This window comes from Hesperophylax consimilis, chromosome 13 (assembly GCF_061612785.1).
Source record: "Hesperophylax consimilis isolate HC1 chromosome 13, BYU_Hcon_1.0, whole genome shotgun sequence".
Lineage (NCBI taxonomy): Eukaryota > Metazoa > Arthropoda > Insecta > Trichoptera > Limnephilidae > Hesperophylax > Hesperophylax consimilis.
Genome location: NC_142848.1, coordinates 13,809,377 through 13,824,892, shown reverse-complemented (window position 1 = coordinate 13,824,892; position 15,516 = coordinate 13,809,377). Strand labels below are relative to the sequence as shown.

The 15,516-nt window shown below is 34.6% G+C and overlaps 1 protein-coding gene and 1 long non-coding RNA gene across 4 annotated transcripts in view; one reads left to right on the top strand and one right to left on the bottom strand.

Moving 5' to 3' along the window:
* Positions 1–15,516, top strand: part of Pde8 (phosphodiesterase 8) — a 604,329-nt gene that overhangs the window by 161,158 nt on the left and 427,655 nt on the right. The gene's annotated exons all lie outside the window — the stretch shown is intronic.
* Positions 7,013–15,116, bottom strand: LOC149418474 (uncharacterized). The gene is made up of 2 exons (XR_016302984.1): positions 14,667–15,116; positions 7,013–7,259 (listed from the first exon to the last, which is right to left on the bottom strand). It is a non-coding gene; the product is annotated as an uncharacterized LOC149418474 (long non-coding RNA).

Below are 15,516 nucleotides of genomic sequence, written 5' to 3'. Positions count from 1 at the left end.
AGCCTAATGTGTGCAATGAAAGTCAAGTATTCATCGAATATTATACCCAAGTCACGAATTTGTGATACTGTAATTAATTTAATATTATTAAATTTGTATTCATCTTAAATATTATAATGATTTTCGGAAAATTGTATTACTTGATATTTTTGAATATTCAACAATAAAGCATTTTGTTCACATCACCGATGTAGTTGTTCTAAGTTAGTCTGTAAAATTTGGCAATCGTATATATTTCGTATTCTTTTATATATTTTTATGTCGTCAGCAGATAGCAGGACTTCTACATCATTAAATTGGTCACCAATGTCGTTGATGAATAATAAAATTGGAAAAATATTTGGCCAAAGGCATAACATATATATCAACAAAATATCAACCAAAAGCCCTAATAAAAACCAGGTCATCAACAAATAAAACACTGAAAATTCCGATAACACACACCACACACGGACAAAGACACTTTCCATACTACGCAACCAAACTTTTTTACAGTATGCCCGTTACTTTGAAACAATTAATGACTACAAATACATCTACAAAGTTTCTCAAAAAACATATCGTAGCCTGGATAAAAAATTAAGATATTCACTTTATTCAAAAGATTATAATTCCAAACCAAACATAACCAAAATATAATAAGTAAAATTAAATATTATTTATTAATTAATTAATTATACACGTTCTTCAAGAATTATCCAAAAATACATACACTCACATAAAAATATGTGTTTTCATGTTTCAATATATGTCTGTGAAAAAAAAAATTAACTTTCTACTACAACACATAAATACCTGTCACACTTAATCACAAACACGTCAACACCTCAGCACAGGTTCTCCTAGTAAGGTGTTCACTTAACATATAATATCACTCACACACAGTTTTACTTAATCAACCTATGTTCTTTATTTTTTATACCCTTTTTCTGTACTTTTTTTCTCTGTACTACAATATAAACCACTGTAATCATCTGTAAAATGTGTATTCAAGAATAGACATAAATAAATATATTGATTGATAGAATGTATTGGTCATTGACAACGAGATTATCTGCCGAGTTTCAGCTCGATCTGATTTCGGGAAGTGGTTTAACTTCCACTTCCAAGATTTGCATTAATTCATTCAAGTAAACAAAATCGACAAGATGTATTCAAAACATATTTTTCTGAAAAGTCTAACAGTTCAAGAGAAAGTCTATGTGTGGGTAAACAACATAGGAAACCAATCGTAAGTAATATACGTTCGTAACAACTCGGACAGAATATTTTCATAAAGCAAGTGGATGTTTCAAGGTCATTCTTCCATCAGTCATAAATACATTAAGCCTCGGCGGTCTTAGAGTAAACACGAATCTGAAAGCTTTCAATATCGAAGTCGACATAATATAAGTTACCTCCCTTGTTTGAAAAATAAATCACATTTATGATGCTTTACTCGTGGTTTATTTATTTTGCAAGAAACAAACAGCTTATACTTAAATAAAATACAAAGATAAATATTCGTATTAAGATAATTGAAGTAAAGTATTTCATTGAAATAACTTTTAATTTTAACTTTTGAAGGTTAAACCCATCAATATAATATAACATTGATAAAAAAAGATACTACTTACAAATCTAAACGAAACATGATACAAAACAAGACACAGAAAAATAAAAAGGTAACGGTCTCAACTGGGTATCGAAACCAGGATATTTGTCTTACTGGGACAAAGGCCAACATTTGGTGGCAATCATGTATACACACGCGGATATACGAGTATTCGTATTTCTCTGAAATTGGATAATAATCGGGATTTGACTTATTTTTTAGTGCGGTTGACTATAGTCCCTTCGGTGGAAGCTTCATTCCTGAGTCAAACAAAAACAGACAAATATAACAAAGTAACAAACAAAAACTTGCACAACGATGTGTTGTTTCACAGAATTTGAACATTTCATCAAATTTCGAAGTTAATATTCAAGTTCTGTGAAAGTCCTATTCAAGTTCTGTTACTATCCAATCACTATGAAATATCCGGCCTATGATAAAATAATAACAGAACTTGAATATAACGTTCGTATTTCTACTTGAATTTTGATGAATTGTTCAAATTCTTTAAAACAACCCGTCCTAAGAGCATCTACTACTCTGAAGGTTAATCTTTTATTTTTGAAGTGAAACTTCTTTACGCGCGTCATGCAATTTCGATGACCGGAGTAAAACCAACTCATGACCGAAACGAAAATGCGGGACCGATTAAAGTTCATTTGATATAGTAAAAGTTTTGAAGTAACATATAAATGCTTCTTAGCTCATCTCGACAACTGGCGTTGGTGGTGTAATGGTCAGCATACTTGCCATCCAAGCAGTTGATCCGAGTTCGATTCTCGGCCATCGCACATTATTTTTTTTTTTAGTTGAATGTCAATTTTATCACTCATTGTTTGTAGTCATTGTTCTTTGAAATTTTCAAATTTTTAATCCATTGTAATTTTAACCATTATTTATTTTTCATATTATTTTTTTCGTCATTTAAATTATATTTTGTACTGGGGTGACATCTATCGGCAGAATATTTTTTAATTTTAAATTATATAGTTTATGGGGGTGACATCTATCGGCAGAATATAAATACATATTTTTTAATCTATTTAATTATATTGATTACGGGGGTGACATCTATCGGCAGAATCTTTTAATGTTTTTTTATCCATTGAATAATATTATGTAAAGGGGTGAAATCTACCGGCAGAATCTTAATTAAGATAATAATAATGTCATTTCTGATGATCGAAAGGTAGATTGGTTAAAAATAAATAAACTATTTGATTCATTTTATCAATGTATTTTATAAAAATAGTTATTGTTAATAAGCAGATGATTTTATATCAATTTAATTGCTATGAGAATCACTTTTTGAGTTCTTTATCATTGCTCATTGATATTTAATTTTAATTTTTAAGGCGATGCCATACGTAGTAATGCGAAATCATGTGTTTTTGGTTTGAAAATTTGGTCGCCTAGAAATGTTTCAGATGCTTTAATTAAATACTTCGAGTAGAATACATCTTGGCCTTTGAAATAATCGAGTATTTTTGAAGTGAAACTTGATACTGAGACTTGAGAAACTTGAGACTGTGGTCGTGAAGAACCGAGGTTCGATCCCCGCTTTAACTAATTTTTTTTTTCTTTTTTTATAACTTTTAATTTTTTTTATCACATGCTACTTATAAATATGTCAATAGACAGAAAAAAAGAGAGAATGAAATGAAAAGAGAGAGAGAGAAGAATACTAGAAGTTTCACTTCTGTCTTGCGTAGGCTTGACACACCCACTTTTTGTCGTTTTGTTTGATGTTGAGTGAAATGGCAATTATTGTTTTTTTCCATAAAAAACATATTTTTTTACTAGTTTGACTTGAAAGCTGTCTGAGAATGGCACTCTGCAGGGGAGATGATATTTACATTACATACATATGGAAGAAAACAATTTCCCGCTTAATAAATCTATATGGCGAGAGGTCTTGTCGTCTTTATTTTATTGTGATACGCTCTATGGTCAGGGTATCGACAATGCATAGTACTATGATTTATGCTACTCTAAATTGGAATATGGAATAATAGGATGGGGCTCAGCAGAATCAAAACACATTAAACAATTGAAGGTAACTCAGAATTGCATCATAAAGACCATAATAAAAGTTCCCATAAGGACGTCAACAACAGAAATTTTTAAAAAATTTGACGTTCCAAATATACAGAAAATCTATTCCAGAAACATTCTGATACAATCACCTCAAAAATAATTTACAGGCAAACACCTTACATACTCATAAAACTAGAGCCAAACAAACAGAGATACTAAATATACCAAAGTGTGACTCTACTTTTGAACAAAGAAGCTCTGAATTTTTAGCAGTAAAGGTATATAACAAGCTCCCACTTAGTATCAAACAATTCAAAACAAAAAATAACTACATTAAGGACATTAAATCTTGGCTTAAGGAACTACTGGATAAAGAACTTACTAGCACACTTAAAACATCGTCGTAGAATTTTATGGAAATCCTTACCCAAAACATGAAGTCAAATCATAGAAGTCGCTGAAAACTTCCAAAACCTAGTCCCCCTCAACACAGGATCTCCTAGTTAGAAGGACTACGAATATAATCAAAATCTATTATACATGTACATAAATATACATATTCTTTTAAAAATGTAAAAAAAAAATATATAGCTATTAAATAAATAAAATTTAAAAAAAATTAAATAATCAATCCAGTAAGAGAGCGATTCAAGAGAAATTTCTGTTTTACTAAAATATCAGGCAGCTTTACACGATTTGAAGGCCTTCGTAGCGTAAAGTACTAACTCACTGTGGCAAATAACAATATTTATCAAGAGAAATAAAAGTTTTTTTTTGTAAAATTATTTTTGAATCTACATAACATAACATTTTGGACACATGTGCTTTTCATATCTTGGATACTACACAGAATTTTTCAAAGCGCGCCATATGGTAATTCGTCGTTTGCACTGTTGCCATGACTCCGGATGCGCCACTAATGTTCCTGGGACGTGATGCGCATGGCAACACTCTGACATTAGCCGTATTATATAACATCAAAGTAAATGAATCTACCCCATGTGAAAATTTTCCAGACAGAAGGATGAATGAACTGTTCACTGTTCGTGCGTCACATTTCACTTACCCACAACCCTCTTCTTCTCTGTGGACAACTGGAGATGTTGTAGATTTAAAAGCCGGCGATAGCTAAAAAAATTATGAACGTATGTTTGTTTACTCATGCATAGAAATAAATAAAATTATAAATGCAGTGTATTTGGAATATATACTCAGTGTCACCTATGGTGGGAAATTACCAATCAAAATTAACAAAGTGAGTTTATATCCTCTAGGACAGTGGTCTCCAAACTTTTTGCCGCCGCGGACCGGTCAATGTCTGAAAATTTTGGTGGTTAAATTCAATGTTAATATTCTAGAACGTTTTTAATAATTTTTATTAAATTGTGTTTAACGGTATTGTGTCAGCAGTTACTTAAATATGTTTTCAACAGGATAAGTTTTTTTCGCGGCCCGGTACCGTTTGCTCCACGGAACGGTAACAGGGGTTGGGGACCACTGATTTAGAAAGTACAATTCAAAAATGTGTTGTATTTGAAAAATAAACTAACTTTTTCCGAATAGTCAACTCCTTCCACCCACCTCCTAGCATTCCTTAAATTAGGGATACCGTAATTGTATTTACCCTGGCAATTAGGGTTGTTGTATTGTATTACCTAAAGATACCAGTAAACCAGACATAAATTTCTCTGACGACGAGTCATAAATTGCTGAAAAAGTAGCATCTTTTCAAAGTGAAAAATATCGGTGTAGCCCTAGTTTGGCAAATAAAAATATTGGTGAAAAGGTTAAAATAACAATAATTTATTTGCTATATTTGTTATATTGACCTGTATCACCAGAAACATACTTCTCATCAATCCCATTTCATCTTTCTTTTTCTCCAATTTACTACGTTGTGTGAAGAATGTCCCATTCTTCAGTTCCTCGGACTCACATCTGGGCCCTGAACCAAGTGACTACTGATGCTGTCGACTCGCTTAACAATTTCAGCATCCCACTATTACCTCCACCAACCATACGAAGAAGAACTTCTGTAATTATGGATTTCATATTGCTGTTCTTCCACCAATATTTTCATGAGTTTTCTATTGGTTGACCTTTTTCAGTTCCTCTCATAATTTGCTCATTTGCGTGATTTCGACTCTCGCGTATATTATCTTCGATTTTTTTTTCGTCTGCGTTTCTTAACAACTATTTTTCTCGCTGTTGGCCGCCAAGGTCAAGCAATTGAGCACATTGATTCATAACTAAGTTAAAAAGAAAAGTATTTAAAATAATATCTATGAAAATATATATTATTGGCCATGAATGATAAACGCACGCTCGTTAAAATTGAATTATTTCTGCCATTACACGTGCCTCCAATGCCGGAGATGTCATTCACAATTATTTTTACATCTTCTGTGTGTTTTTTTGGTAAACACGTGTGGCCGGAAATGGGTGTTTGCCTTTTTAAAAAGCGATGGAAAAACAATCTGAAGGGTAAAATGGTATAAATTTGTCCATGACTAAAATTGATTGAATTCTTCCGAATTAGCCTTCCGTTCGTATTTCATTCGCGCACATTTATATATATATATATTTATTGGTGAATATTATGTTTCGAAAATCTGCGAAACTACTGGGTATGTAAAGAAGAATGCTGCAATATGTAGTTGCATCATGCGGATCGACAAATACAAGACTACCCTCTGAAAAAAGGAAATGATTGATGGTAAACGTGGTCGAAAATACGGTGTAATTCTCATGTCTTTGAAAATTATTGACTGACCATAGGGAAATGTTTAAATTTGATCGTTTGGCTTATCACCTGTGTGTAGTTTGTTTTCTTTATTCAGTGTTTTTATTGGTTTTTCCAGTTTTTGGGTATGTTAAAACCACCAAGCTAGGCACATGCCCGTGTTGTGGTGGTTGATTATATATACAGTACATTAAAATAATAAATCAAGTATGAAATATAGAAGAAGGAAAAATAAGTGTAAAAAGGTTACAAAATCAATGTTCTAATAAGAGAAAATTAACAGGTACTTAACTTAGCGAGTTAGTGTTTATGTGAAATGCATTAAAATAAATTGAAAGAATATATCAAAATATTGAAATATAATAGAATATTTAAAAAGAATAAAAACAGTTTAGAATCTAAGACAAAGTAAAAAGTAAAGAATTAAAAAGAAAAATAAGTTATTAAAATTATTTACCTATAGCATCAAAGTGAGTATGTATTACTGGGTGGATGATGATCTGGCGTGTAGGTAGCACAGATCATCCAGGGAATATAATATTTCCCTATGAAAAATATATTGTGGATTAATAAACTATCTCTGCAGGGAGAAAAATAACAAACCAGTCACCAAAATACAAATGAACAGAAAAACTCACCCAAGAATGGCATTCACAAATGGAGGTCTTCTATTTTTTGTCATCAGCTTCGGTTTCAGGCAGCAATCAGCAATCACTTTGCATTTGCACTCGAAAAGGTTATAAGGAACAACCAGCTCACAAGAGAGAAAAATTATTAATGATAGAGATGAATCAGCACATTCATCGTAACACACAGTGTCGAATTTGTGACATTTTATTTTGTCAAAAAATATATATTTTAATTATTTTTATCTTAAATAGACCTCTTTTGACGAAATATCATGTCTCAGATGAATCTACTGAACAGATGTAACAGGTGACCGCAATTTGGTTATCATTCACCTGCAGAGAAAATACTATGCGAAATTGACAAGAGATGTCGCTTTTTGTCTAGTCTATTTTTAAAAATTAATTAATTAATTATGTTTGTATATTAAAATAATTTTAAATTAAGTTTTAAATCTAATGCTTCTCCATACTCCCCGCCTTGGAAGTTCTCAGAACTTGCAAAGAAGTAAGAGAACAACGTACAAATAAATAAACGTCAAATCATTTCAAGTGACTCTATTCACATATAATATCCAAGAATTACGTCGGAAGGTCACCAAAAAAAAGCTTTCAACAGAACGAAAAGTATAAACTTAATAAAGTTCAACTGACAAGAGTACAATTAACTGTAACGGAATATCATGGCATAGTCGGAGATAATTTGAACTACCAAAAAAAATAACAAAAAAGTGGGTGTGTCAAGCCTACGCAAGACAGAAGTGAAACTTCTAGTATTCTTCTCTCTCTCTCTTTTCATTTCATTCTCTCTTTTTTTCTGTCTATTGACATATTTATAAGTAGCATGTGATAAAAAAAATTAAAAGTTATAAAAAAAGAAAAAAAAAATTAGTTAAAGCGGGGATCGAACCTCGGTTCTTCACGACCACAGTCTCAAGTTTCTCAAGTCTCAGTATCAAGTTTCACTTCAAAAATACTCGATTATTTCAAAGGCCAAGATGTATTCTACTCGAAGTATTTAATTAAAGCATCTGAAACATTTCTAGGCGACCAAATTTTCAAACCAAAAACACATGATTTCGCATTACTACGTATGGCATCGCCTTAAAAATTAAAATTAAATATCAATGAGCAATGATAAAGAACTCAAAAAGTGATTCTCATAGCAATTAAATTGATATAAAATCATCTGCTTATTAACAATAACTATTTTTATAAAATACATTGATAAAATGAATCAAATAGTTTATTTATTTTTAACCAATCTACCTTTCGATCATCAGAAATGACATTATTATTATCTTAATTAAGATTCTGCCGGTAGATTTCACCCCTTTACATAATATTATTCAATGGATAAAAAAACATTAAAAGATTCTGCCGATAGATGTCACCCCCGTAATCAATATAATTAAATAGATTAAAAAATATGTATTTATATTCTGCCGATAGATGTCACCCCCATAAACTATATAATTTAAAATTAAAAAATATTCTGCCGATAGATGTCACCCCAGTACAAAATATAATTTAAATGACGAAAAAAATAATATGAAAAATAAATAATGGTTAAAATTACAATGGATTAAAAATTTGAAAATTTCAAAGAACAATGACTACAAACAATGAGTGATAAAATTGACATTCAACTAAAAAAAAAAATAATGTGCGATGGCCGAGAATCGAACTCGGATCAACTGCTTGGATGGCAAGTATGCTGACCATTACACCACCAACGCCAGTTGTCGAGATGAGCTAAGAAGCATTTATATGTTACTTCAAAACTTTTACTATATCAAATGAACTTTAATCGGTCCCGCATTTTCGTTTCGGTCATGAGTTGGTTTTACTCCGGTCATCGAAATTGCATGACGCGCGTAAAGAAGTTTCACTTCAAAAATAAAAACAAAAAATAGAAGTAAGCAAATTATTGAGTCGGAAGGGGATATAACTTGATAACCGGTCGTTTGAAGAACCCAAATCGTGTCTTCACCGTCGCAACGCGAACAATTTTGTCCAATCCGGGATGGACCTCAGTGATTACACCCAAAGGCCAGTTCAACGGAGGGGAATCTTCCTGTCCCACTAGAACGACAGTTCCGATCTCAATCGGATGATCAGGGGTAGCCCACTTCTGCCTGACTTGCAAAGTGTGCAGATACTCCACACGCCATTTTTTCCAGAAAGACTGAACCATACTATCCAATAATCGTTTGCGCTGAGCGAAATTAATTTTACTGCCCGTCGGGATAGATGCAGGTAAGTATTGTAATGGTGTAGTAATTAAAAAATGCGCAGGTGTTATGATTTCCGGATCAGGGTCGGAAGATACGGCTGTGAGCGGGCGAGAGTTCATTATGCACTCTATTTGCACCAACACAGTCTGAAGCTCCTCATAAGTGAGAAGCTGAGTTCCGATCACTCGGTATAAGTGAGTTTTCATGCTTTTCACGTTAGACTCCCACATACCTCCGAAATGGGGTGCGCGGGGTGGAATCATTTTCCACTCGATACGACGCTTGGCGAGTTCTCGTTTTAACGCGGGCTCATATTCCGATTCAACTAAAAACTTGTAAAGGTCATCCAATTGTGCCTTTGCACCCACAAAATTGGTACCATTATCCGAATACAAGCACGACACAGGGCCACGCCGTGAAATAAAACGGCTGAAAGCAGCCAGGAAAGCATTTGAAGTTAAGTCAGAGACCAACTCAATATGAATGGCCTTAGTCACAAGGCATACAAACAGACAAATATATGCCTTCTGCGAATGTTGTCCTCTCCGACGAGCAAGCGTAATACGTAGAGGACCCGCGTAATCAACACCGGTGTGAACGAAGGCTTTTGCTTCAGTAATACGATATGAAGGTAAATCTGCCATCTTTGGGGTAGGATGTGATGGATTTGAGCGGAAGCAGCAGTTGCATTTCCGCACCCTTGCCCTAATAACCGTCCTAGCATCTAATATCCAATAGCGCTGACGTAATATAGACATAAGAAGTCCTGGACCGGTATGACAGTTCACGACATGAAAGTGATCTATGATAAGATTTACAACACAGTCATGTTTAGGTAGTAATATCGGATGTTTAACCTCAAAAGGTAAGTCCGATTTAGAAAGGCGTCCCCCGATACGTAACAAATTGTCCTCATCAAGAAATAAAGACAAACCCTGAAGCCTTTTGGAGTGGAATTTGCCTTTCTGAAGTGCAGCAATATCATTTGAAAAATGAGCATTTTGCACGGAACGAAGTACAGCCTTTTCAGCAGTCACAAGATTATTGACAATTCCAGAGGAAGGTGATATCTTTTTTATGAATCGGAGAATATAAACGACACTCCTTAGTAGTTTATCCCAAGTGGATATACGCTGGGCCAGTTCACCCAGAACCGATTGTTCACCCAGAACCATTGCAGTGAGCACATTAACTTTGTGTTCAGGCATTTCACCGGTATTGGTGGGGCGAAACGGTTTTACTGGCCATTCCAAAGGTGGGTGGCGAATCCATAATGGGCCGTTCCACCATAAATCATGTGAAACGAGTTGAGAGGGTAGCATGCCACGAGAAAGGCAATCGCTCGGGTTTTCAATACCGGCGACATGGTAAAAATTTTCCGGAGACAAATTTTCCTGGCACTGAGCTACACGATTGCTAACAAACACCGACCAACGATGCGGTGAGGAATGTATCCAGGAGAGCGCAATGGTAGAATCTGAAAACGCGTATGTTCCTGCAATAGAAAGACGCGCACGATAACTATCTTGAACCGTCCGTATCAACTTTGACATCAAAACTGCGGCACAAAGCTCCAAACGAGCGAGAGTTGTCACTCTCGTGGGAGAAACCTTTGATTTTGCACACAATAACCTCACTGAAATATTTCCAGAGAGATCAGTGGTGTGCAAATAAATCACGCAGCCATAACCATTCATGCTCGCATCGCAGAAGGCGACAACGAGCACTGTACTGTCCTTTAGGACGCCAACATGGCGGGGGATTTTTACTGTCGAAATTAAAGGAAATTCCTGTGTGAGAGCCGAAAACCTTTGAATAACGCTCTCAGGGGGTATATCATCCCAACCAATGTTACACAGCCATAGCTCCTTAATAAGTAATTTCGCATACAGAATGACAGGGGCGACCAAGTCGAGAACATCGAACAAGCGGGCTACTATGGAGAGTATGTTCCGCTTCGTGCACTTCTCCTGAACATAAGAAGACGTAAAGAAGAAGCTGTCATCAGCTGGTTCCCACGAAAGGCCTAACACCTTAGCGGCATTGTTAGAACCAACAGTAAAGTCCACAGGGCTTCGGTGCGAATCTGGAAGATTCTCAAGTACCACTGAAGAATTACTAGTCCATTTTACCAAATCAAAGGCACCGTACTTAAACAACGAGATCAATTCTCGCGACAGACGTACGGCACTGGGTTCATCTACAATAGAATATACCAGGTCGTCCATATACAACTTAGACTCTGCCACATTGGCAGCGTCCGGAAAATGTTGTCTCATATCCTGGGCCAACTGTCGAACAGTGCGCATTGCCAAGTATGGACTAGCTGTTAGTCCGAAAGGGACCCGATTGAATTGAAAGGTTTGTATGGGATCGTTGTCCGCGAACCGAAATAGAATTTTCAAATATTTGCGATGCTTGCTTGGAACCTCAATCTGCAAATACATCTGCTTTATGTCTGCAGTAATAGCAATGGGAAAAAGACGAAAGTCTAACAGAAGCAAAAACAGATCGGCTTGCAAATTCGGACCAGTATAAATCACGTCATTTAATGACAATCCTGTATGTGTCTTAGCGCTCGCGTCAAGTACAATCCGAGGCATAGGTTTATCCGGGCGAGTGACAGCGTGATTGCGAATGTAATATCCGTCATCGGTAATATCCGACCTTGAAACTTTTGCTAAATAACCGTTTTCAATGTACTCATGAATAACTTTATTATAATTCTCCCGCAAAGCCGGTGAATGTTTAAATTTTCGCTCCAAAGCCATAAATCGGCGCTGAGCAGTAGCAAGGGAATTACCCAATTGCTTCGGGTCTTTACAGAAAGGTAAAGCAACAGAATACCTTCCGTCGACGGTGCGAGAAATGGATGATATAAATAAATTCTCACATTCCGTCTCTTCCGGACTTAGAAATTGCATGTTGGGTATTTCCTCTAACAGCCAAAATTTTTGTACTAAGTCATTAAGCGCAAGTGCCGAAAATGACGTACTTGTATTAAGCACATCACTAGGGTAGTCACCCATTAATACAAAACCGAAAGTAGTCGCTAATGCCGGAGGTTCGCCGTTACCAGATTCAACCCTGTTCCCTAAATAAATATATGGGAACAGTTGTGCACCTAATACTATATCCACGCATCCAGGAATATTCCACGTTAAGTCAGCGAGAGGTATACCCTTTAAGTAACTCATATCACCCTTGGTTATATAGTGATTAGGTAGCTGATCTGTAATACTGTCAATGACAAGCGCATAAATATTATATTTATTATTCGGGTACACGCGGGACTCAATGTCCAAATAAACGTAACCCAAAATTGGTTTGGATGCTGAACCGATTCCTTTTACAAAGGAATTGTTTAAAGGAATTATTGGTAAGTTGAGGATCTTGCAACAATCAACAGTAATTAAATTGTTCTGTGAACCGTTATCCATTAAGCACCGAACAATAACTTTATTTCCATTTTTACTCTTTGCGAATACTTGCGCGGTTGATAATAGAATCGTATTATGTGTCGCTTTCACAGAAAGGGAACATGAGTTATTTATGTTTAGCGGAGGTTCTTCTAATTGTGTATCACAATTTTCAGATGTCCCTGTAGATGTTCGCGACGTGTGTGCGTGGGTACTTGATGGAGTTTTAGCATTGTCATCAGCACTGCCAAAATGCAACAAAGTGTGATGACGTTTTTTACAAAACTCACAAGTTAAAACCGATTTACACGCGTTTATTGTATGCCCTCCACTAAGGCAATTTACGCAAGCATGTTTTGACTTTATAAATTCAAAACGCGCCTGTGAAGAGCTCATATTTTTAAATTTAACGCAATCTTTAATTGTATGATTAGTTTTATTACAAACAAGACAACAATTTGTGCGCGAAGCCGTAAACCGAGGTACATTCTCGTTGCTAGCAAGGAACGATTTAAAATTTTTATTAGAACGAAATGACGACGTAGTGGGCAGTTTTTTACCGGCTTCATTTGAATTGCTTAAACGTTCTAAAATCTTAACCTGATCTTGAACAAACGAGACTAAATCGTCATATGTCGGAATCTCTTTATTCCTGACTGACAGCTCGAAAATCTGTGCGATTTGAAAATCAATTTTTCTAAATGCACAATGAAATAATATAAAATCAGTTAAATTTTCAATCTCTAATTGTTTTAACGCTGCTACTGATGCAGAAAAATTTTCAATAAAAAAGTCAAGACTGCCAGATGTATTTGTACAATTTTTTGCATCAAGAATATTATTTAAATAATGTGTGCCTAGTGCACGTTTATTTTGAAATTTGTTTACCAAAGCATTCCAGATTATATTGTATGTGTCACCTCCAGGTACAATGCCTGAAGTAACCTTTAAAGCGCCGTGTGTCAATTTACCAATTAAATATTGAACACGCTGGGCGTCGGTTAATTGTCTATTATTATGTACATTAGATTTGAAAGCTTGGTAGAAAGTAGGCCAATTTCCCATTTTACCATCAAATGATGGTAATTCCAAAGGTGGCAATTTAATAATACAATGATCCCGCGAATCGTTGCGTGACGCGTTTTGAAGGTTAAATCGACTTCGTTTGACCTTCAAATAAATATCATCAAATGCATTTAATTGTTGGAAATCCGGTTTAAATGAGTCGTCCAAAGTCAACTGACGGTCGTTAAGTTTGTCAATAACAGTTTCAAACTGAACTCTCAAGTCTTCAATCATATCCGACTTTGTCATGAAGTCTTCATTTTTTCTTGACTCGAAGGTATTTAAATTATTTGATAAATTATACAATTCATTCATCCGCAAAAAAAGATTTTCCTTTTTTGCCGTCAAAAGAGTCAACGTTCTATCCTGAATATCTCCAGAAACTTCTTCAGTAATTCTCGGCATTTTTAATGAGATGACAAAATATTCTTAACCAAAAAAAGTATACAATAATGTTGTAAGTATTGTAAATTAGAATTCTCCAAAAATTACGACAATTCCAATATATTATATGTTTCGAATCTACCAAAGAATACGTAAAAAAACGAAACTAAATTCACTATACCTAAATAATATTAAGTAATTTGAGCTTTAATGAAATTTACCAAAAAATACGCAAATTTCTAATGCTAGAAATTATTTATGTATGCTAGAAATTGGTACTGATAGGTACTTCTTAAATCACCAAAAAAATTACGTGAATAGAACATCCATTTATCATGTTTCCAAATCTAAATCACTAAATATTAATCAATTTTCGCTAGCAATATATCCGAGCTACGTAGGACCAAAATTATGGTTGATGATCTGGCGTGTAGGTAGCACAGATCATCTAGGGAATATAATATTTCCCTATGAAAAATATATTGTGGATTAATAAACTATCTCTGCAGGGAGAAAAATAACAAACCAGTCACCAAAATACAAATGAACAGAAAAACTCACCCAAGAATGGCATTCACAAATGGAGGTCTTCTATTTTTTGTCATCAGCTTCGGTTTCAGGCAGCAATCAGCAATCACTTTGCATTTGCACTCGAAAAGGTTATAAGGAACAACCAGCTCACAAGAGAGAAAAATTATTAATGATAGAGATGAATCAGCACATTCATCGTAACACACAGTGTCGAATTTGTGACATTTTATTTTGTCAAAAAATATATATTTTAATTATTTTTATCTTAAATAGACCTCTTTTGACGAAATATCATGTCTCAGATGAATCTACTGAACAGATGTAACAGGTGACCGCAATTTGGTTATCATTCACCTGCAGAGAAAATACTATGCGAAATTGACAAGAGATGTCGCTTTTTGTCTATTCTATTTTTAAAAATTAATTAATTAATTATGTTTGTATATTAAAATAATTTTAAATTAAGTTTTAAATCTAATGCTTCTCCACTGGGTAAGCAAATGTAAAAATATGGTAAACAGTTGATAAGTACTCGTATGTGCGAGTTACAGTGACATGTGGATACATTATTCTGTATGGATTCTTGTTTGAACTCCGGCTAATAATACTAGAGGGAAAAAAATTAACGTGATCATTGTAACACTTGTTACTGTTGAAAAAAAATTATCTATGCGTTCTGTTTCCGATTCAAGGTGGTGGCCGTGCTGGATACAACCTTGTTATCCCTCCAGGGTCGCACAATTTGTCTAAAGAAATGTCCTAACCTTCTTCAGGCGTAGGTACTAGGTACTTGATATTGATTATTCGAATTATCAAATCGGAATAATCAATATAGTACATACGTCAAAAGAAGGTTTGAAAAATAACTGTATTGAGACAT